General features: G+C 38.4%; 1 pseudogene; it reads right to left on the bottom strand.

Annotated features, from left to right (window-relative positions):
• Positions 1-1458: 1458 nt before the first annotated feature.
• Positions 1459-2344, bottom strand: LOC145119597 (dehydration-responsive element-binding protein 1A pseudogene; annotated as a pseudogene).
• Positions 2345-25840: the final 23496 nt, after the last annotated feature.

The raw sequence follows: 25840 nt of genomic DNA, 5'->3' as shown, positions 1-25840 counted from the left end.
GACATGCCATGAGGTGCTTAATCATGGCCTTGAGATTATAGAAACCCCTCTTACTAATTTTATGATAAATGCTTATTATCCCTATTTAACATATGTGTGTTTCACGTTGGAATAAGCAATTTTATGGTTGCCGGTTATACCCCTCAATAACAAATTTCATGGTTTGACATACATACGATAGCCTCCCATTTTCCTTGCTAAAAACAAGCTTATTAGCGTGATCACGACCACCACAACCAGAATTGTAAATCTCCAGCCCCATCCATTGTTGTCTTGGATGTGAATCAGAGAACTCATATGGTGGTAATGGCGCCGAGCACAATACCCAAGTACCACCAGTTAAAAATGAACTATAGTGTGATTTCTCCTTAAGGAGATGGTTGTTAATTTAGTCGATGATGAAGGTCGGAGTATAGGGACGGTGAGAGAAGAAAGATGGAGATGAGAGAGATGAGAGTGGGGGCGGATGAGATTCTTAGAATATAATAATACAAAATAATTAATAAGATAAAATTATAAATTCAGAAAAAGATAAAACAAAGGTAAAATAATTTTTACAAACGCTTAACATATTTCTAACATTGTAGGAGGAGGGACCAATCATGCAAGAAAAACGAAGGTAAATTGCGATTGATGCAAGAAAAAGAATTTTAATTCAAACTCTTTAATCTACCAAACCACATTGACCATTTATGTAATTCGGTCTTTTATTATTACATCACTATTTTTTTTCTTTTATTTTTTGAGTTTCAATCCTACATCTATATCATCAAATAAATTTTCGACTATGTGTTTGTAATATTAGCTACAATATATATATGATAAAAGATATGTAGTTAAATGTATGAAAAGTTTGACCTTATATCAAATGAACTAATGACACCAAATTACCTAGTTTTTTTGGAAAGCGGAACTTCGATAACGATGGTTTTCATGCTAACTTTCGCATATTGACTAATTTTCGCTACGAACATCAGACTATGCCTATTATCTAGAGTCACTACAAACGAATTTCCATGATCACATAAGCTGATTAGAGTCATATGAGTTTGAGTCAACACATTACTAATAATATTTTCCACATGCAACAATCCAAATGTTTTACCAACTTATAACTTAGTTTAAAATATAGAACATTCATCATTTCATTAAGCAAAAAATTGACCGTATTAAAAAGCCGACTATTATAAAACCATTATAGATATAAAGTTATGGGAAGTGTACTTCTTGTAATAACAATAATGATAACAATTGGTATATTTTCAACAAATCATAAATGAACATCGACACAAACATTAAAAAGTCAATTTAGTATAACACACAAGGAGTAATGAATCAAATATAACTAGTTTATTTACAGAAGTTCAAAATTTAATCAAACAATAATCTATAAAGAATATTATAAAACTTTCTTTAAAAAAAGATTAAAATAAGTTTATAAACTTCTCAAAGAACCAAACCAACACTTGATCACGTTAAAACTTCATAACTATCCGTTAAAAAGGCCCTTTAAAAAGATAATATAATAAAAAATGAGCTTCTGTACATTAATTTTAACAAATATATATTGTTAATTAAATTGCCTCCATTGAATTTACACGCTTTCAAATTGAGAAATTCCAGAGACACATGTCAGCATCTGGACTTTCCACGTCATCTGAACTCCATCCACGTAAGCAAGGAGGTGGAGGTATCAACATACCTTCTGCCATGTCAGAAATCAACCTGTGCATGTAAAACACCGCCTCTTCATCCATATAACTCTCCACCTCCTCCGCCGTCGTGATTCCTTCACTCTCCGACAACGTCCCATCAGAACCCTTATCATCACTCACATCTCTCCTCCCATCACCACCGTCAACCTCCATATCTTTCAACCTAAACGCCTCCGCAGCCTCGGCTGCCGCCTTCCTGATATCAGTGGGATTATTGGTGATCGGCACAGGCAACCGCCAAACAGAATCAGCAAAGTTTAAACAAGCAAGGTTACCACGCAATGCCAAAGCTGCCACGTCATGAGCCCGAGCTGCCATCTCAGCAGTCGGGTACGTTCCTAGCCATATTCGAGTCTTTTTATTTGGCTCACGTACTTCACAAACCCACTTATTTGATCTCCTCATTCGGACCCCTCTATAAACTGGATGTCGGGTCTCCTTGAACTTTGTCCGACCCACCCGTTTCTTTGGCTTAGTTGATGCTAGTATTACTCCATCGTGAGACCGGCTCATTCTATCGGGCCGGTTTAACGGACTTGGGTGGGAGTATGAGTTCGGGTCAGAACATGGACTTGGTGGATTCATTTCAAAAACAAAAAGTGCTCAGGTTTTTTAGTTGTTGACTTTTTGTTGACTTTTAAATGCTAAATTTTGGATTACTTTAGATGGATATATATACTGGGGGTGGCGCGATGCAATACAAGGAGGCAGTCCGTGCATACGATAAATACGCGCACACGGATAAACCCGGATATAACAAAGGAGCACGTGTGAAGTGTGGTGTTAATTTTCCTTAGCATGCAAGTGTAAAAGCAAACTCTACAAATTTTTTTAAATAACAATTTAGATATTTGTTTATTAGTTAAATTATAATTATAATTATATATATTAAAGAAGTATTCCAATATAGTATTAATTATAAGTGAGCACACTTCGGTTCACTATAGCTATTGGCTAAAATGATCCGCAACCCACAAATGCATTTTTTTTTCAATAAAGAAACCGAAGGGTGCGATACATATAGTGATACATTTTTAGGTTTATTTCCACAGTTGCAATATAGTTTTTAACCGTGTGATTTTAGTCAATTTTGAACCAAAATGCATTTTCTAAATTAAACACAAATAATCATTTTCTAAAATCAGTTTTGAATCACAATGCATTTTCTAAAACACAAACAATGTATTTTTTTGAAATCACAAGCCAACACACACCATATGCTATTGATTTCTATTTTTTGCTACTGATTCCTGAAACACAAACTAATAAATTTCCAGTATCACTTCTATCTCACCGAAGAAATACTGCTCTCAATCGTTCATCATCTACGAATGGACATTGGATATTGCTCAAGGCAATTTTGCTCAGCCTCTCTCTTTGGCTCTTCCTTCCATCGCACAACCCTATGGCTTGAATTCGTTTGACTCAAAATTGCTTCTTCTTCCAGCTCGGCATGGAGACATAGGGCAGCTTGTTGAATGAGAGAGAGAGAGAGAGAGAGAGAGAGAGAGAGAGATCAGAGCTGAGAATTAGAATAATAAATCGATCAGGTTTGTATAGACCCTTTGATTTCACAGCAAGGTACGATCGTTGAAGAAAGTTCTGGAGTGATTTATTAATTTCGAATCTAGCATAAATCGAGACTTATTCCTTACTTTCTGCCCTCTTTAAACATTATGCATGGGTTACTTCTTTTTTTCCCAGCCAGGTGTTCGATAAAATGTCTAAATGAGGTTTTCAAGTGATGCAACATACTTTGGACTCAAGAAGATGTAGAGTTTCTCCCCGGTGTTTTTTTTCCTTGTGCACACTCCAACCTTTTACTGAAGTGTCGCATTTTACTTTAGGTTTCTACTTCTAATTTTGAGCCTCACCTTGAGGCTTAAATAAACTTTGTTTGTGTGTTAATGGCGTCTTTTCATACATTTACGAGCAGAACTTGGTCGTGTCCTTTTCGGTGGTTTCATTGTTTCCGGATTGGCGAAGTAGGAAGTAAGGGGATTTCTCGTATGATTGCTCATCTCATGAGCTTGAACCTCCCTACGGATGAGTGTAGAGCTGTGTTGCGAGAGGCTATTTCTTTAGACCAAGGATTGTTTATGTCAGTGGCAGCAACATTGAAGGTGTTTAGTTAATGGATATGTGGGGATTGCATGAGTCTACATTCCCTGAGTCACTCGTGTCACCAATCTGATGGTCTTATTAAATTTAATGATGGGGATGATGACATAGGATGACATATTGTTGGTATTCAAAAGCTGCCACACAATGAACCGGAGGCCGAACTCAATGAGGGATTGGTGTTGGATGCTCAAATCCTTGATCGTGTGCTTAAGTTGCCTACCACCACTGTCAAAATCACCCCTCATAATTATCGTATGGATTTATTTCAGGCTTTGAAAGCAGCCCTTTCCAAGGTGGTTGCTTATCCTGGGTCCGTTGAAGAATTAGTTTCATTGTTAATTCTTCCTATGTGCAATATTCAGTTGTTCAGGCCCAAGAATATGCAAGAAGGTAGGTATGGGAACAGGAAGTCCTTGCAACATCGTAATATCCTAAGCACATTAGCTATTTGGGGTACAGTAGATGGTATATCCAAGCCTGTTAAAAACTTGGTTGACAATGCAAGGCTAGAGTAACAAGGCAAAAAAAGAGTACATTTAGGAGGAAAGAACACTGGGCAACACCAACGCCGAGTGTAACACCTTGTTTCGGAACTGTTGGGTTATGAGCATTCTAACACTCCTAAGTGTACATGCAACCCTAAATACCTTGGATATATGTTTTCTCTATTATACATACAATTATGAACATCCAAGGTATTATCCTAATCTAGCATACAAAATAATAAATATAACAAGATAGAATACATACCTCTTTGAGGTAGAATGTCTTCATGAAGCTTGAGTGCCTAGTGCCCCAAGTGTGACACCTCAAATGGTTCACACAACACCAAATACACTTGGAATAACTTGAGAGAAACTTGAACACTCCTTCAAATCGTCTAGCCCTCCCACTCACACATTAGTGCACGATTTCTTGAGCCATGGGATTCTTTTATATGGTGGCTATTAGGGTTATACCATGTAACTCATAACTTTACCCATTCCTTATGCTCCATGGATTTTAACCTCCATGGAGTATCCATGGGTCACCCCATGGACTTAGTCCAACATAAGGAATCTTGGATCACAAGCCCACATATATAAGAATGAATGATTTACACAATCAACCCATATATTTAGTTAGTCTCCTTTTGATCACTTAATTAATTCCAAATTAATTCTTGATCAATACTAATTAAATAACCTTATTAATATATTAGAACTTATAATATATTAACCAACCTTAAGTGTTATTTCTCTCATTATAGTCTATCCAAATGCATGATGCCATGCAACCCAAATGGACCATGCCGGGTCGGGTCAAGTCTTACCAATTATAGTTATGGACTTAGACATTAATCCAACAGTCTCCCACTTGGATAAGTCTAAAACTATTATTGCGTATGACTTCAGGAACCGATCAGCAATCGTAGCTCTCAAAAGCTTCTGTCGAACTCTGACCTTGTCGATGAACTCTGACCTTTGTCAATGACTTGTCCATTAGATAAGGGATCATATATTCCTCCATTCTAGATATCATATGGACTGAGACATGGATTATCAATCATTCTCTCTGTCCATTTGTTGTTTCCCGATTTCCGATTCATGATGACTGACTGATTGAACAAATCAAATCAGTCCTGGCTTGGCCAAGCACTCACATGTATCATCTTTAAATCATCGAGGGGCCCACAGATATCGCTTTTATCCCGAAGGTAAAAGGAATGGATAAACTTCGACTCATATGGCTTGTTCTACTACTTGTTGAATCATACACAAAGGCACGTTTTATAACATCGAGTTACCAATGCGTTTTCGTGCAATCAATGTATAACCAACTCATAGTAACAACTCATATCTCTAGGTTTGAAGAATATAAGATATTATCGTCTCATGATCACTCGTGATAAAATCCATGAAGTGATTCAAATGAGCGCGGGTTGAATCCAATACTCAGAACTTATGAGCACTCATGAGTATTGTAGCACCACTTTGTCCACCAACTTGGACCTCTACAAACCAACCCATGACAGTCTTGATTCATATCTACTTCCAACATATGACCGACTGTGGATGGTTTGAATAACTTAATCATTCAGGAAGAGCGACTTAGTTATTCTGGAAGTCAAAACATGCAAAGTGAAACACAAGAATAAATGAATCAAATATGGTATCAAACCCTATGAATATAAATAAACACTTTTATTTATCACCATACTGATTACTCATTATTCATTGTTTCGGTTTTATCAACTTTATACTTGAATTAAAAACACTAGTTGTCCCATGCTCCAAGCATGTACACTATGTTTTTCTTAAACAATAGCTTTGCCATACACCAAGTATGCACTCTATGTTTGTCTATGATCCTTACTTTGTAAAATAAATCAATTGAACATAATTTCAATGATTCTAATTTCACACTCCCAAATCCTTATCGAAAAATGTGAGAATTTCAAATTCCTATCATTTATCGAAATCTGTTTAGATTTTAAACTTATATGCACTGACCCTCCTGTAATGAATACGTACAAAGTCACAAAGACTTGTCAACAGTCATTATAAGGTATTCCAATGGAGATCAACTCCATGGAAACTAAGTCTCATATTCAAAGTACATTGCTTTGGACATGCTTCTTGCATTAAGTTTTCTAATCTTACACAGATAACTTCCACCTATGGAGACAACTCCATATTCTCATTTTGACTATCACTTCTGAATAAGAGATGCCTCTTTTCAGAATATGTCAATATGGTCCTTCCAAAATTAGCACTATACTTCCAACTGTCCCTGAGCAACCAATCTTTGGTAAACCTCAGATTGTCCTCAACAATTGTTTAATCATTTTAGTCATATCCAATTCTAGACCTTTTCCCTTCTTAATGCCTCTGGGCATTTGGAAAAATTTAGAAATGACAAATATTATAGCACATGCAATCGATCCTGTACCCAAAGCAAATGGTACACGATTCATGATGTCTCACATAAAGACATGATTCTAGACCAGTCTTTTGCTACAATATTTTTATTTGCCATGTTTTCAAAATTTGACTATGAAGAGGGATGCCGTAATCATAATCGAATTTTGAGAATGCAATATATAGAATTTCCTTAAGTTGAACCAATCCAACATGAAATTCATATATATATATTATTGACTAAAGATGATTAAGGTCTCAATCTAAGCCTTTAGAACTGAAATGAAGTATATCATTTCCCTTAATTATAGCAAAACAACTTTTTCAATCCCTGCAACCTCACGAATTGAAACTTTTGTTTTCTATAAATTAACATTGCTGACTTGCAACACTAACAATAATTATCATGCTCCCACTAACATGATGACTATTAGCATAACACTTATGCTCCCACTAGCTTTGACATGTACTCAGAAATCAGCTGGACTTCTAGAAATCAATACTTTATTGACTTTCTTACCAAAGTTCAGATTTCTGATACGAGATGCTTTGATAAAACTTTATCAAAATCATACACCTTTCCTTAGATAGCATGCATGTGTGTCTAAACAATTTCAGAACTATGAAAAGGGATGCCTTAATCATAGTCTCAATTGTTTAGACCTTTTGCCATCTGCTTCAAATCTACTTGGTGGAAGTGTTTCCTCACCATCATTTTCATGAATCGGAGAGAAACCTTATGACCCTTAGATTTTATGGTGTATGTGTTCTTATCCATGTGAATCTGTCAAAACCATAATCACAAGACAGGGTTAGTGACAAATCCAAACTCATACGGACTGAACTAAATCTTAATTTCTTGCCACCTGGCAGCACAAGGGCATGCCATTGCTTCCAAGTTGTTATGCAACCAATTGAGAACTCTAAGAACTCATATGCAAAACCAACTTTAACTGGAATGGGCACAGAAATAGAAGAATGTCAACACGATAGGTTATAAACCTCAAGTCGTGTGCTAGTGAAGAACCTCAGGTTTTACTCTTGATTAGTTCTTGAGACTTTCAAGACCTTTAAGACTTCCACTGTCCTCTTGACATATAAGACTATCTTGTCAAATATTCAAGGGATAGTGCGGATTCTTTATCAATACAAACACTTCACACAATTGGCCTTAGTTGGTCTTTGTTTAATCCAAAACATCACAACTTACCAACTTCAAATGTACAAGAGTATGACACTTTTACTCTTACATTTGACAAGTGTTATAAACCTTTCTTTAAGATATGTCACTCAACTTATAGTCTTGGAGTATGACTCTAAGACTTGTTTTGAAACGAAGTATGACTCATCTTCTTGATTTAACCATTTCAACAATTCATGACTCATCTTCTTAGTCATAAGAATGCACTAAGATGTCCTTAGAAGACCAATTGTGATGTGGTTCTTAAATCATTAAGATGATCACAAAACATGATACTAAAGTACTCTCCCATCTTTTCAGATTTGAGAAACTTTTATCTTTCTGCCTAATTTGATTCTTCTCATTCGTTCTGCCATACATTGAGACTTTTCCAATGTTTCAGAATTATACTTAATCTTGTAAGTATAACCATATTTACTAAACTTTAGTAAATCATGACGAATAGTCTTATCGATCTTTGTGGTGGACTTGACCAGTGCACAAGAATGTGTACTCGATCCATTTAGTCCTTTACTTGATTCACACATCCATGTGAACAAGTCTTAATTTTCCAATGCTTGAAAGTTCTCATTCATCATACTATTCAACTTGCATGATTCCAAGTTTCTATCCAACTGAATCCTTGGGAATGATAATCTTTCCTTATTTGGTAAATTATGACACTACCACAAACGAAAGAATCAAATCCATTTTTTTTCCAAATATTGCTATTAATGGAATCATATAAACAACCATTTTTCACAAATGCCACTTGTAAGGATATTTTAAAATAAATATAAAATTAAAACCTTTTATTTTATTTCAAAATTTTGCGGAAAAAACTTATCCTTACAGTGCAAATGCATATGAAAAACTTGTTGTTATCTATTCCTAAGCAATATATCATAACTCCTAAGTAACAGCTTCAAAAATTCTGATCACTGAACCATGCGATTGAAATCCTTCTTCGCGATCAGAATCAGCATATACTTCCTTTAAGTTTCTTCACTTTTTCTTTGATTCTTAAAACATCAACATGTGACCCAGTCACATCATGTAATAAGAACCTCAAAATAGAAACTTAACAGAGTTAGATAGTGGACTTTTACCTAAATTAGAGTCAAACTTCTTGACTTGATCAACCTTATGATCTTTCAGGTAAATAGGCAGCTTCGCAATCAATGCCCCTTCCTTTGGCAAAATAAACATACAGACCCTTTGGTAACGGGACTATCTCAGACTTAGCCTTTCGCTTTACCATTTGGTCAACCGGGTTGACTATGGCCAATCCCTTTCCATTGGGAAGAGAATGTTTTTTCTGGATTTCCAGTGTCACCATTGTCACTGTCCATAAAGTTTTGGGAAGTAGATTTTCTAATCAAATTTGCTTTACTATCGTTCCAAATCATTGCTGATTCAGCAGCACCAAGCAAATAGATAAGATCTTTAAGGGTCATGTCATAGTCTGTTTCATAGTAGTCCCAAAGGAACTCACTATGTGACTTAGAAAGTAATTGAACATCCAACTTTCTCAAGACTTTGACACCCAACTCTCCCGGCTTGTCAATATGTGACTTCATCTCTAAGATGTGATCACACATAGACCTTGCTTGCCATTAGGGCTTGAGTGACCTTGAACATGTGGGTTAGGGAGAATAATTGGAGGATGTGGAGGAAGTAAAGTTCCAAGAGATTTGGGAAGATCATAGATGTATGAACTAGACATCTTTTGGGAGATATTCAAGATAGTTGATCTAAAGTCCTTAATACAACACCCAATATGAAATATTAAGGTTAGGATCCAACAACCTATTTATAACTGGAAGAGGGATGCCGTAATCCGAGTTATAAAATAGTTGAAGGTAGGTAAATGACGATTTACCAATTTCCACCATGAAAAACGAAATAATTTAATTAGGTTTTTAATTTGATTTGAAACTCCTAGATCTTTTGAGATTCATTGAACTTTTCAATGGCATGTTTTAATCTCGAGTGTGCCCTTCAGGTTTTGTGACTGGGATGCCGAGGATCACAAAACAAGGTGTGAAGTAACCATGCAAATATACTTGGTACCCTTAATATTTACCCCTCAATCGATGTGCCGGTTAACCACACGAGCTCCACCGATACTATGATAAATATTAAGTTACCCTTTGCCTACTTTGTTAAATCCAGGTTAGTGTGCCGGTTAACCACACACGCTCCACTAACGGTTTAAACAAAGTGCAAAGTGTAATTTCATGGATTAGCACCTTATTCACATTTTCCTAAGTAACTAAGATTGGGAATTTTAAGTGTTTAGTTACTTAGTATTTATCATTAATACTTTTAATGAAGGGAGAATTCTAGTCCTTGTCCTACCCGTTCGGCTAACGACCCTCCACCGATCAAGGAAGCGGTGGGTGAGAGTGGACACCCATTAAATTGTCATTTTATAGGCAGTAACCTTATACCCCCCTTATAGACCAGCTTCGTGAATGAGGCCTACTAACGGTAAGACTGACTTTACTCTTATACATATATATAAATATTATTAACTTATAATATTATAAAGTATAAGGGTTGAATTTTAACTTTTAAAATTCTAAGGGCTAACTTGGAATTATAGTATTCATAAGTGAAAACTTTTCAAATTCCAAAACTTGAGGGCAAGTTTTGAAACTATTCAAAACTAATTAATTCCATAACTTATGTGTTTAAAGTAGTTTTAATTAAAAAACTCTTCAAGTTCCATAACTTGAGGACAAGTTATGGAAGACTTTAAACTAATAAAAGAATGTATCTTTTCTTTATTTTTGTAACTTATGGAACTAATTAAGGTTACACTTTTTTTTTTAATTTAATGAAGAGACTCTTGAACCTCCATAACTTGAGGACAAGTTATGGAGTCATAAAACCATTTAATTAGAACTAGACTCTTCATTTTGTAACCTTTGCCAACTTTTATGAGTTTTATGATTCTTAAATGTGACTTTTCATATAACTTGAGGACAAGTTACAAAAACACACTTTGGAATCAACTCTTAGATTAAAATGGATTGAAAACAACTATTTCACACAACTTTTCTATTAATCTAAGAACCTCATAAGAACAAGATAATTCAAATCATCAATCTTCAAGAAATTAGCATGAACATACAAACTAATACAAATCTTGAAATTATGACATTTATCTTAGAAATTGGATTAGCATGAACATTACCACATCAAAAACAAGTTTATAAGTCCAAAAACATCTTAGGGTAATGTTCCTAGTCCAATTCCAGCCAAAACAATCGAATATATGCATCCAACTCGATTTTTCAGCTACTTTTGCAAGTATAACAAGAAAACAAGCCTAGGCTCTGATACCACTGTTGGGTTATGAGCATTCTAACACTCCTAAGTGTACATGCAACCCTAAATACCTTAGATCTATGTTTTCTCTATTATACATACAATTATGAACATCCAAGGTATTATCCTAATCTAGCATACAAAATAATAAATATAACAAGATAGAATACATACCTCTTTGATGTAGAATGTCTTCATGAAGCTTGAGTGCCTGGTGCCCCAAGTGTGACACCTCAAATGGTTCACACAACACCAAATACACTTGGAATAACTTGAGAGAAACTTGAACACTCTTTGAAATCGTCTAGCCCTCACACTCACACATTAGTGCACGATTTCTTGAGCCATGGGATTCTTTTATATGGTGGCTATTAGGGTTACACCATGTAACTCATAACTTTACCCATTCCTTATGCTCCATGGATTTTAACCTCCATGGAGTATCCATGGGTCACCCCATGGACTTAGTCCAACATAAGGAATCTTGGATCACAAGCCCACATATATAAGAATGAATGATTTACACAATCAACCCATATATTTAATTAGTCTCCTTTTGATCACTTAATTAATTCCAAATTAATTCTTGATCAATACTAATTAAATAACCTGATTAATATATTAGAACTTATAATATATTAACCAACCTTAAGTGTTATTTCTCTCATTATAGTCTATCCAAATGCATGATGCCATGCAACCCAAATGGACCATGCCGGGTCGGATCAAGTCTTACCAATTATAGCTATGGAGTTAGACATTAATCCAACAGGAACATTATGTGGTTCAGGTCTTGTGGACCGCAATTTGGATACGTGAAGGATTTAGGTCTCTAAGGAAGTAAGATTTGGACTTTAATGAAATAGGTTATTGTTGGTAAGGAGGTATAGGCCCTTAAATCGTGCAATGGAACCAAGGGTGAAATGGGGTAATCTATGTGTCAAGCCACTTGCGAAGGTTAAGGTTTTATGTTCGAATGATGGTGAGCCAAAAGTAACAAGATAGATTTATAGAGCTCTTGAAGACCTTTTCGTGGATATATTGAATGCCAAAAACGGAGTTGGAACAAAAAAGTTACGACTGTATGAAGTTGAGTTGGAATTGGGAGTGGTTGTACGTAGGGCATACATAGTATATACGCAGGGTGTAGCTCATTAGAAGAAGCGGGCAACCTATTGAGTACGATGGACGTACTCACTCACATCTAAAACCCTAATTTTTAGGGTATGAGCGCTATCTAAGATCCTTAACTTCTGGGAAACCTCCCTATACTTAGCCTCCACCTCTCCAATGCATCATCTCGAAACCCTATCCTTATTTGCGAAGATTTTGAGCCCCTTAAGTGTTTTGGGGTGTTAATGGTGCATATTAAAGAAGAAGAAGTATCTTATTAAGGATTGGTGTGGCTCAAGCTTGAAGATCTTGAACTACCATCTCATTTGGGAACCCCAGAAGGTATAAAGCTTCAACCTTTATGATTCTCATGCATACATCTAGTTTAGCTTAAGGATTTGGCAAGTTTTGGTCCCATGGTTTTGATTATTATGAGTAAAAGCTACTCCAGAGCTTAGGATAGCATTTCTTGATGTTTCTGAGGATTCTAGTGCATAAAAATCGGACCTTCATGGTTGTAGTTCAACTATGCATGAGTTATTTTCCACCTTTTGAGGTTATGAACCTAGGGTTTGGTTATGGGCTTCTTTAAGCCATGCAAATGCATAAAGTCGGAAACTTTATAAGTTAGGATGTCCTTTGGGTTTAGATCTAAGTGTTGGACATTTTGTCTTAATGGTTTAAGACCTCAAAAATGAAGTTTGGCCTCAAAGTGGGTACGCCCACCGTATCTTTAGGTATGCAGCACGTACCTCGTGCCTTGCCCATTTTCTGTGGAAGCTTGGTACGCAAGGCATACTAAAGGAGTACACATGGCATACTCCCAAAAGTTGGATTTTGTCATTTTTTGACTTTGGGCTACGTTTGGTTGGGTCTAGAATGGGAAGGGTAAAATGGTCTTTTACCCTTAGAAAGAGAGAATATGATTTGGACCCTTGAGTATGGGTTACTATCCTAATTATTAATTAGGGATGGTTTTGGATATGTTCAGTTTGAGGAGTTTTTCGTAGCAGCAGCGTGTGTGTGGGATCATCTGTCTGCAGATTGAGATGAGTCTTCTCCTTATACTTGCCTGTGTGGTAGTATATACATGCTGACTAGGTGGGTCTTATTTGCTGTTACTGTGATCTGTGTTATTGTGTATGCCGAGACTTCGGGTAGTTTTCAGGGTTGCTGATAACCCACAGGGCATGTTGTTTGTCCACTGAGACTTCGGGTAGTCTCCAGGGTTGCTGATAACCCACAGGGCGTTCTGTTTGCCCACTGAGAGTTCGGGTAGTCTCCAGGGTTGCTGATAACCCATAGTTGTTATTTGTGTTGTGTTGTATGTGGGATTTTTGGGAACTTACTAAGATTTGTCCTTACGGTTTGTGGTTTGAATGTTTTCAGGTTTTGTCTTATATTAAAGGAAGGGAACGGCTTGATTGCATCGCATCCACGGGGAGATTTGTGCACATGATAATTTTGATGATACTCTGATAAATGTTTTGAGTTTAATGGTTTTATCTAGGATTTTCGTGGTCATGAATTGGATAAACACTTAAATTTTGAAATGAAAATTTTGGTCTGAATTTTAGGATGTTACAAGTTTGTATTAGAGCCTTGGTTTGAGGGATTCGGGCACACTCTCGGGTGTGTCTGAGCTCAAACTCAAGAGTTTTGAAAATATTTTAAAAGAAAACTATTTTCTAAAAATGTTTTAAGGTAAAAAGGATATGATGCATTCAATCAACCGAGCTCAAGTAAGTGTTCCCAAAATACCCATACATGTTGATGTGTTTCATATGATAGTGTTTATATGTGGATTGCATGATAGAATGCCTATTTAGGAGAGATGCCAATATACATAATGTGTGAGTTGGTAGTGTTACATGCTAGTGATTAGATATCTTCAGGAGTTACGAGATATGACTCCTTGATTATGTGATGCCTTATTGCTTGATGTTCGATGCTCGAATGTTTCTTGCTTTGTGCTACTTGAAACCTCTGAAAGTGAAAGACTTGGTGCACAGACAAGGTTTGAAAACTCAAACCTTGAATTAACTTAAGATCAATGTCTGCTGCTAATATTTTGGTCCAGTCAAGTCTGGTAAACCAGTCTTGTCTTGAAGTATGAAGATCAATAAAGTATTCAACAAAATATTTAAGTAAAGTAAAGTGAGTATGAGCAAAGTAAAGATTATTTAAGAACAATAAGAATGTTGGAGAAAGAGTTTTGACTTTGCAAGATATGTTGTATTGATGTGAAGAGAATATTGCTACTTATATGTTACAAACATGAAAGATCATCTCCTTAAATAGTAAAGGAGAGACATAGTACAAACCGTGAACATTCTATGGACTAGATAAAACTAAAAACTTGACAAATCTAACACACAAGATTTAATTGATTTTGTCCTATGAACTATTCACTCAATAAAACGACAAGGAGCATTTAATGCTTATACGGACTCTATCACATCAATAAACTACGAACATCTCGGAAATGTATTCATCTCGGATGAAGACTAACTTCAGAGTTCTTCACATCTCGGATTGCATTGACTTCGAATCTGGTTTGGATCGGATTACTAGAGGTTCACTTTTATGTATCAACAATCTCCCCCTAAGTGACTTAGCAATAAATCAACTCAGTTGGCTTCATCAGACAGAAAGAGATAGGCACTGTGTAGCCAACTTCGAATTTCCAAATATCTCCAGTGTTCGATAAACTTCTTCTTCACATGCTCAGGAGCATCACTTTTTCCAGCGTTAGAGATGAACTTCTAAAGGATCTTTGATGGAACCAGATGTTTGTCAAGAACTTTAAAGAATTCTTTTAGGTTTGTCTTCCTTTTGAGATAGACATATATGAGTTCCGGTTCTTCAATGGGTCCTTCTGCCAAGATTTGAGCTCCAGGCAGTTTGTTGGGTTATGAAAGTGTTGTGTCAAATTGTATGGTACTAGAATAGTCTTATTTTAACGGGTTGGGCTTGTCTATCCGTTTTTATTACCTTCTAGGGTTAGACTATTTAATGTGCATGCATGTATCCTTCTAGGGTTAACGATTGTATTGCCCTACCTAGCTTTTACAGAAAAGTTCACGTTGAACTCGTCTAAAGCTATTCAATATAAGCATTCGACACTATTTGATCTTCATTGTTCTTGTTGATTATTCACTAACGTTTATAGAATCTATCGATCTAAGTTTTTATTGTTCTTACAACTGGTATCAGAGCAGGAGATAGTGTAACTCATACGCTACTCTTTTGTCGAGTTCTGTTAGGGTTTTGCGTTTTTATTGGATTTGTTCTTGTCGTTTTGATCGTTTCTATCGTTCTTAGATGGCAAATCTAAATTCTGATTTTTACCCTAAGCTCGATTATTGTTTTACACATCTGATTCTATACCAGTTTTTATGAATCTCAACATCATGCAGCATGAAGATCCTCATACTCTTTCTTTCAATCTTTCTAGTAGTATCGGATCTAGTACCAGGATCCCAAACCTCTTCCCACAGGATTATGAAGTCTGGGAACTGCACTTCGAAGACTATGTTCTCGGCATTGAATATCATGGCACCACAATATGGGAAGCCATGACGCAAGAGACATTCGCTCACACGGCTACAAGGAAGGTCATCAAGACTCAAGCCAAATACAATACACTTCAAGATGAAAAAGATAAGTTGTTGAGCAACATCAAGGCGATTAGAATAATAAGGTTTTCTCTTCCTCCAGACACCTTTCGTCTGGTGAGTGCATGTGCGACGACAAAAGAGATATGGGACAGGTTAAAAGAGCTTTATTCAAGCGACGCCGATTTGGAACACTCCGTGCAGACGTTGCTTCTGTCTGAGTTTGGTGCCTTTGTTCAAAAGTCTGATGAAAAACTGGATCAGACATTCATTCATTTTAATCATCTGTTAAGCAGGATGCTTAAGCACAATCTCAGGCGTGAAGTAATAGAGCAAAAAGTTACGTTTATGAATGGTTTTTGGTCTGATTGGAAAGTAGTTGTGTCTACAGTGAAAGCTCATGAACAGTTCAAGAGTTACTCTCTGGCCAAGCTTGTGGGAATTCTAAGATCCCACGAAGACGAAGTGACGAAGGATGTAAAGCTCGTCTCTAGCATGGGATCATTGGCCTTGGTTGCGAAGGGCAAAAAGGTAGCTGAAGAAGATTCCGAATCCGACTTTTCGGAAAGTGAACTTACCAAGGAGGAATATGCTCTGATGGTATCTAATCCCAAAAAGTTCTTTAAAAAGAATTTTGGTCGATTCAAGTACAGGAACAGGCAGGGAAACTTCAGTTCATAAAATTCAAGAGAAGAGAGCTTCAAGAACTCTCAAAAGGAAGAGGAAAAAGAAGAAAATAAGTTGTTAGGAGATTCTGGCTATGAATGCAATTACTGTCATGTCAATAATCATTTTGCCAAAGAGTGTATGCTAAGAAGGATGAGTGAAAAGAAAGAAACATAGAAGAATGAAACTTACTATCTTCAAAAGGTATAGGAGCTTAGGAAGAAGAGTGTTGCGAACGCAAAGCCTGCTTTGCTTGTGCAGGAAGGTAGTGATGGATATGGACGTGTTGAAGTGTGGTCCACAGATTTTGGAGATGATGAAGTCCGGAAGCCCACACATGGTGGGTGTTTTGTAGTAAAGTCAGATTTGTAGGGGTATGAAGGGAGATGCGAGAAGGTCATTGACAAGGTACACTCTATACTTAAATCTCTTAATATTCCAGTTACTCGTTACGAATCTGAATTAGATGATTTAAATTACACTATCTCTAATTTTAGTGATAGTTTAAAGAGAACACGTCTAAGCAATTCTAACCTAAATGATCAAATCAGCTGGGTAACAAATAAAATTGAAGAGACAAGAATGTGGATAGAGAAGTTAGAATTAGAACTTACTAGGTCAAAGGATGATGTTATTTATCTTAAGAGAGACAATTTAGCACTTTTGAAACAAAGAAACATTTTCTGTTTAATTGCTAAGCGTTTGTATTTCAATATTACTCAACTGCATCTTGATTGTGAAATAGGGAAGGGCTTACACAAAATGAAATTTCCCTTTCTTGAACTTAAAGAGGATGAAATTGATGCATATTGCTATAAGTGTGAATCTATTGTGTCCTCTGATCATGTTTCTGATTCGTATAGAGTTGGACTTGAGAATATCGAAGAATACATTAAGTCCAAAGACCATAAGACCATGCTGAAACAAATGTTGAATGATAAAGATAAAGAGAAAATTTAATCTAATACTATGCAAAATTTTGACTCATTATGCGAAACTTTAAAATCAGATAATACTTTTGATACTGAAAACATTTCTGAATTTGATGAAAGCGACACGAGTGAAATTTCTGTAGAGAATGAGATTCATTGTTCTGAGTTTGTAAAAAATAATCCCGAACCAAAGAAAAAGTTGATTTCTAAAAATTCAATTGAATATGTTTGTGTTGTTGAAAATAAAGGTTCAGAAGTTTTAAAAGCAAAAGCCACAATTTTTCTGAAAGTAAAAACAGTTCTGAATCAAGTTTTCGTAAAAACAGGACTGAACAAAAACGACACTTCAGAGCTAACGTCCCTAGTAGATAATGATAATGGAGAAGGGTGCGATGAATTCTTTTGGTCAGGATCTATTGACAATGCAGATGAAACCAAACGTCTTTCCAAAATGACCTCATGGAAAACGAAAGTGAGATATGTTGCAGAACCTCTGAATCGTGTAAATCATTATTATGATAAGGCAGGGCCAAGTGGCACAAATGATATTCCGAGTGAGATCTCTTCGGAACAAACTGACACTCCAGTCAGAAAAGAGAAACCTATAACTAACATTCATAAGTCAAATAAGGAACTGATTGCTAAGAAATGGCAACTGAATGCTAGATATAGGAAGAACTTGCAAGAAAGAAAACATTTCTGAAAAAATAAGAATTCCAATCAAAATTCTGTTAATTCAGAAAGATCTTCAACTCAAAATACGAATTCTTTTCCAATTCAGACTCCGAAATCAAAACCATTTTCCAAACCTCAGGTTTCAAAACCACAGGTTTCTAAACCTATTGAAAAGCCTAAAACCAATTGTCCTCCTAAAACACATTTTTCAAAATCTGTCAATACATCAAAAGATGTTAAAGGCAAAAGTAAAGTTGTTTCGGAACCATAGATTTCTCTCTAGGAATACAAAGCGAACTTGAAAAAGGAGGAAAAGGCATTTGCGAAAAAGGTGGCCAAGAAACACAAAGAATTTATTCAAAGAAAAACGATTCCTGTTGAAATTAATCTTTGTGATGATAAAATGAAAGTTTTCAAAATAACAAAAAGGAAGAATAGTGTTTTAACTAAAAGATCGTTTTGGGTTAATAAGAATAAAATTTTTCCTGTTGTTAAGAAATCCTCACAAAGACCCAAAAAAATTTGGGTTCCTAAATCTCTATGAATTTTGTAGGTAATACGTGACGAATAGTACGACTCTGAATGGTACATCGACAGTGGCTGTTCGCGTCACATGAACGGAATAAGAGAAGAACTAAGAGAATTCTGATCGTTGAAGGATGGTGGCAGAGTAAAATTTGGAAACAACACTATAGGGGAAATTAAAGGCTACGGGATGATTACAAATGAAGAATTCTCTATTCGAAAGGTAGCTTATGTAGAAGGCCTGCAACATAATCTAATAAGTGTATCTCAATTGGTTGTAGGTATCGGGCTGAAGGTGTCATTTGATGATGAGGGTTCAGAGATTATTGAGAATAAAACAAAAGCAGTGCTTCTGAAATCAAAAAGAAAGGGAGAGATGTATCCTTTGAATTTAAAACTGATAAATGGGAAGCCCTCCATATGCCTTCTTACGAAAGCATCTTCGGATGATAGTTGGTTATGTCACCGAAGGGTCTCACATCTGAATTTCAAGGACATCAACAGACTTGTACTTGGCGACCTTTTGCGAGGACTCCCTCTTCTAAAGTTTGAGAAAGAACAACTGTGTGTTGCATGTGAGCTAGGAAAACAGAGTAGGAAGAGTCACTGAACCATTATCAACACCAAAATAGTCGAGCGACTAGAACTTTTGCACATCGATCTTTGTGGCCCATCTGCCATCGAAAGCATTGGTGGTAATAAAGTATATTCTGGTTATTGTTGATGACTTTTGAAGATTTATATGAGTTTTCTTTCTTATAAAGAAATCAGATGCCAATTCGAAGCGGAAGGATTTCATCAAGCAGATTGAGCTTCAATTGCGAAAGCCCGTTCGGAATGTTTGTAGCGATAACGGTTCTGAATTCAAAAACCAAGCGTTTAAAGAATTCTTAACTGACAAAGGAGTTTCTCACAACTTATCTGCTCCTTACACTCCACAGCAGAACGGTGTTGTTGAAAGACGAAACCGATCTCTTTGCGAAGCTGCAAGGACAATGTTATCCTTTGCGAGTCTTCCACTTTACTTCTGGGCTTATGCTATCAGAACTGCTTGCTTCACGCCAAATCTCTCTCTAATCAATAAAAGATTCTTAATCACACCTTATGAAATTCTGAATAAACGGAAACCTAACATTAAGTTCTTTCATGTGTTTGGTTTCAGGTGTTTCATATTCAATTTCAAAGAACAACGGAACAAATTCGATGTAAAATAAGACGAAGGAATCTTTTTCGGGTATTCTCTTACTTCTAAGGCATATAGGGTTCTGAAAAAGAAATCCAAAAAGATTGAGGAAACCTATTATGTCACCTTTGATGATAATTATCTGAAGAAGTATTAGAAAGCTGATTGTCCATCTAAGGAAATCTTTCCGTCAACTCCGTCTCAGGCGATTCCTCTAATGAACTTATATGAGGAATTCATGAATTTGTTTGATGAGCCCGAAAAAGCTATTTCTTCAGAATTAAATGCAAAAGATAATAAGGAGGATGAACTGAAGAAAATCAATGATGATTGTAACATCCATAAAAATCATGCTAAATTTAAACTTTTTAAAACATTTCAAAACCAATGATTATTAAAAAAACTTGTTTTCAAAATAGTATGGTGTCAGAGTATCCCAGAATCAAATCATGAAAACATAAGGAGGTGTACGATCACGCTTTCACCTTCCCGCGATCATCAGAAGTACCTGAAACAAAATCAACAACTGTAAGCCCGAAGCTTAGTGAGTTCCTCCAAAATACCAACGCCATACAGATATAACCATATCATATAAGCAAACAACATGCACAATGAGCCATCAGCCTGACTAGACCACATCACAGGCCATCAGTCTATCTAGACCGCTCTCCGAGCCATCGGCACGTCTGGACCGCCTCTCAGGGCCTTCAGCCTATCTGGACCGCTCGCCGGGCCTTCGGCCTGACGAGTATGCCCTAACCGGGTCTGCAGTCTATCCGGTCCGCCCTGGGTATGTTGGCCTACAACACAAAGCAGGACCTACCTCAACCCAACCCCCAATCAACAATCATGTGCACATAAATATCATCCGCTAGCTAGCATGTACAGATAGTCATACAGATCTAACAGATCACTAACATGGAAACCATCCTATAACCAGGATATCGATCTAACTGATCACTAACATAGCAACCATCCTATAACCAGGATGCCGATCTAACAGATCACTAACATAGCATAATCCTATAACCAGGATATCGATCTAACAGATTACTAACATAGCAACCATCCTATAACTAGGATACCGATCTAACAGATCACTAACATAGCATAATCCTATAACCAGGATACCGATCTAACAGATTACTAACATAGCAACCATCCTATAACCAGGATACCGATCTAACAGATAACCAACATAACAACTATCCTATAACCAGGATAAAAATCATAAAGGGTCGGTGTTGGTGCCTTAGACCCTGTTGATATAGTGAGAAGAACTCACCTCCCGATGTCGAACTGTAGTGATAAGATCAAACTCCCGAATCACAGCTACGAACTCAACCACCTATAACCACCATAGGACCAAGTCCATCAGAATCCCAAATTACCAAATTACCCTCAAAAGTCCAACTGGTCAACCATTGGTCAAAGTCAGAGTTAATGGTCAAGGTCAACAGCCCATGTTGACCCAACTCGTCGAGTGCAGCTAGCAACTCGTCGAGTTCCTTGAGAACTCAGAAAATCATAAGAACCCTAATTGACTCTCCGAGTTTCCAGACAACTCGCCGAGTCCATGCGGGGTCCAAATGTCGGGAAAACCCTAAATAACTCGTCGAGTCCTCTTACTGACTCGCCGAGTTCATGCAGAACCAATACAGGCAATCTTCATCGTACTCGTCGAGTCGGCCATGCGACTCGTCGAGTCCCTTCAGTCCATTAGTCATCCAGACATTTTTAAGCTACCCCAAAGCTCCACATTGCAGATCTAACCTCCTAGGGCATGGTTTCCACGTAAAGTTGCAAACTTTACGTACATGCATGGTCCTAAATGCCAAAATCAAGCTAAGGGAAAGGTTTAACCCAAAGAGAAGAGCTGATGCTTGCTAAATCTGATAACTTTATTACTACAGGGACCAAGAGGAGTCCAGATCTGAAGTTACAACTTCAGATCATGCCCACTACCCGAATTGGCTCACAAATATGCTATAAATGGCCCTAAGCCTTTGCATGAAGAGATCTAGCTAAAGATAAGTCAAGGTAACGACTTGTTACCTTCAGAATGATGCCAATATGAAGTAGAGTCAGATCCCCAAGCTCCTGTTTGCTCCAAGCTCCTTAGAATTCAAACCTTCTTCACAAAATGCACGAAAGTCACTCTTTAAATCTCACAAACACTCAAGAACGAGGTCTAGGCTGATTAGGGTTTCTTCTGGCCGTCAAGAGGTGGTAAGGGGCTGGAGGAAAGGATTTAAGGCCTGTTAAATAGGGTGCAAAACCCTGGAAATTAGGGTTTAATTTTCTAGCTCCTACTCGTCAAGTTGGTGTCCTCCGACTCGTCGAGTAGACCTCATAATTCACGCGGGCTGACTAATCTCTACACGACGAGTTGGGGCCTCCAACTCGTTGAGTAGGCTTCTTTAATTGCATGTAATCCCTAAAATCTCTATCACGGAAATCGGGATGTTATAACTCTCCCCCACTTGAACTAGGCTTCATCCTCGAAGCCTGCTGCAGTGGATAAATCCGTACAATGCTTTTGCATTCCAGCCTCCGGCTCCCAACCTACCCGGATCCCCTTCGATGCTGCCACTTGTACATTTACCAACGGTACCTCCTTGGTACGCAGAACCTTTTCCTCTCGTTCGAAGACGACCACCGACCTCTCGACGTAGTTCAGATACTCATTTCCCTGAAGATCACCCAATGATGCCACGACATCCTCGCCCGACACGCAATTTCGCAACTGCAAGACATAGGAAGTGATATGAATCTGACATAGCTCATCCAAGAGACCCAGTCGATACTCTGCCTTGCCAACCTTGGCAGAAACCGAAATGGCCTGATATATCGGGAACCCAAATTTCCTTCTTCATGAGGGAGATCACACCCTGAAACCTGGAGTCCTTCCCAGAACACAATCATGAAGCATACACGACTGCCAATAATTCTCTATTGGAGAGAGATTACATATTTTTTTCAAGGGAACTCATTCTATGACCGAATTTTCAGAGATAACACGGACAATGGAATGCAAACTGGGAGAAGAACCCTTTTTGTGCTGACAGGATAATGCTTCCTTCAGCTTCCGAATCTACTTACAGTAACAGACAGCTGCTAACGTATAACCACACACATCTATGACTGGCCCGATCAGCCTCGAGATGGAATATCAATATGTTGAATCCAATCAACCACTGGAATTAAATTCTCAGGGTTTGTCGGCCTACTGCCTTAACCCTTCCGCTCCTCCTGACCTCCGTGCCTACAACTTACCGTCGACCTGCATCGGGTATCTTGGCCTACTGCATCGAGCAGGACCGCCTCAACCCTCCCAACACAATGTGTTGCCATAGATAATCAGGAAAATATCTAACCCGGTTCTCAGAACCTGACAGACAGGGATGATCTAACCCAACAACCCTCGATTTCCGTAGATGATATCATACCTTTCGCCTGCAACTCACGATTCACCCTATAAGCAAAAGGTTTCTCCCATTTACCTCACTGACCTTGAGAGTGCATGCCTCACACGGATACACTTGCGATCCCCAGCGCAAGTTTCCACTATAAACCATCTTGAAATGACTGCCCATGAATCCACCCCAAGTTTCTGACTGAAACTACTACAAATCATGCAGAGAAGACCCTCAAATGGGTCAATAGCGAACCTTTCACAATCTGAATCTATACGATCCACCAAAACCTTGGTATAACCTCTGAATCTTTATCATGCCGTTACCAATTTTCGGAGCGACGAAAGAAGATGATCAACCAAGAACTTCCACATTACATCCGCTCCCTAACACACAACTTGTGAACATGCAGGAATACGGGGCAAACATTTCACCGGATTCATTATGATACCTGACTGATACTCCCTTCAATCCTTAATGCTTCTGATAACCTATCAACGATGTCGTCTTCTCGTCAGTGGCCCATTCCTTCGGGCCTGAAAGTACCTGCTTTCCTCTGCTTCCCGAAAGGCCTAATCAATGTTCCTCACATCACCAGACAAGCATCGAAATATTGAAACTCTACCACGCATGATTCCTTTCTTGGAACAAGTTGATACTCAAGAGTTTCTAGGCTCTCCTACATGACTACCGACGGTTCCTAATGGCACTCCATAGGTGATAACCAGCAAGCATAGATAACATACAGTTCCATAGGTTATTATCACAAAGCAGCATGCTCAATTCCTGAACGTATTTCTAGCAGATCACATACAGAGTCTTCAGCATGACTGGACCGCCTCACCGGGCCTTCAACCTATCTGGACCACTCTCAGAACCTTCAGCATGTCTGGACTGCCTCTCCGGGCCTTCAGCCTGTCTGGACCGTTCTTCGGGCCTTCGGCCTGACTGGTACGCCCCGGTGGCCTTCAGTCTATCCAGACCACCCTATGTCGGTTGATCATAACCCTGGACCCATCCTCGTGCCCTTTTCCATATAGCCAGTTCTCCCCCGCTTGGGGTTTCAAACTCCTGATCTAATCCACATACTATAATCCCGACCTAACTCTAGACCTCATGTTGATCGCCCACCCTCTCGGGAACCCGTGGTCTGATCCCTGACCCGTGTATCCACCACATACATTAAATAACCTGCACACCCGTTCTGAATGTACTGCCGAGCCCTGGCAGCTAAACAAAACCATCAATGGCTGATGCTCCATCAGAGAATTCCTAATTTTCCCCCACTTGGGATGCTAACCACTACCTACTGGTGGCGAAACCAGAACACAACTTAACCGTCCCTACTAGGTATTACCATACTTAACCATGGAATGATTAACCCTCGAATGAATAACCTTCGCAGAACAACCCTCTCGTCACAGAGCGACCGAACTTCAAGAACAACCTTAATTCCAACTGAATACTTCTGAATCTCCAAATCACAACTACTGACCTTGGTATGGTGATTCTCTATCCTAACTTCTCCTCCTCAAAGCATCCCTAGATCCTAACCATCTACAACCCTTCGATACTAAAATTCCCTGACCTTCCCATGTCCTAATGCCTTATGCAGAGGGAAAATGAAAGTTCACAATATAATCATAAACATTAAGATAAGAGGTAGAAACATACCAGCAAATGCATCTGGTGTTGTCCTGGCCTCCTCGGCTGTAATTCGGAAGGCGCGTCCTTGAGCCTTCGGAGGCTGTGCTCTACCCTGACCCCCGCCAGTAATCCTCAGTATAGCCGGCGCTGGAGCCTGCGCCGGCCTGGCAGCGAGCTGTGGACAGTTGGTCTTCACGTGACCAACCTGATGACAGTGGTAGCATATACTCATACCTGAACTGGGGCTGGCTGGAGGTAATCCCACACAAAGTGACCCTCCTTGCCGTATTAGCGGCACGCGCTACCCGATCTGCAAACCCCAGAGTGACCCTTTCTGCACTTGCCACAAGTGCGGCCATGCTGGCCTCCCGACCTAGAATCAGCGGTCATAAACCGTTTTGGCGTCGGCTGTCACTGTGTCAGGGCCTGCCGCTGCTCCCTCAACTGCAACTCAATCTCTAACTCACGCTGCCTAGCGGCCTCCTGTAAATCCAGAAGCGTATCACAATGCTGGGTCGTCAAAAACTGTTGGATGTCGGCCTTGAGCATGCCCAGTTAACATGTCGTCTGAGCCTGCTTAGAGGCATTCTCCGGGCAGAACATCGCCCTCTCCATGAACATATGGGTGATCTCTGTCACCGTCTCACCATCCTGTCTCAACTCCAAGAACTCCTGAGCTAACGGTTCCCGGTCGACCCGTGGAATGTAGTGGGCGCGGAACATATCCCTGAACTGCTCCCAAGTAACCGCAGCTCTCTGCTCATCCGTGTAAGACCTAGTCATCAACCTCCACCAGTCCTTTGCCCCGAAC

Source organism: Lactuca virosa, chromosome 6 (assembly GCF_052849685.1).
Source record: "Lactuca virosa cultivar CGN04683 chromosome 6, Lactuca_virosa_CGN04683_v6, whole genome shotgun sequence".
Lineage (NCBI taxonomy): Eukaryota > Viridiplantae > Streptophyta > Magnoliopsida > Asterales > Asteraceae > Lactuca > Lactuca virosa.
The sequence above is the reverse complement of the archived record's forward strand: the minus strand, read 5'-3'. Positions and strand labels throughout refer to the sequence as shown.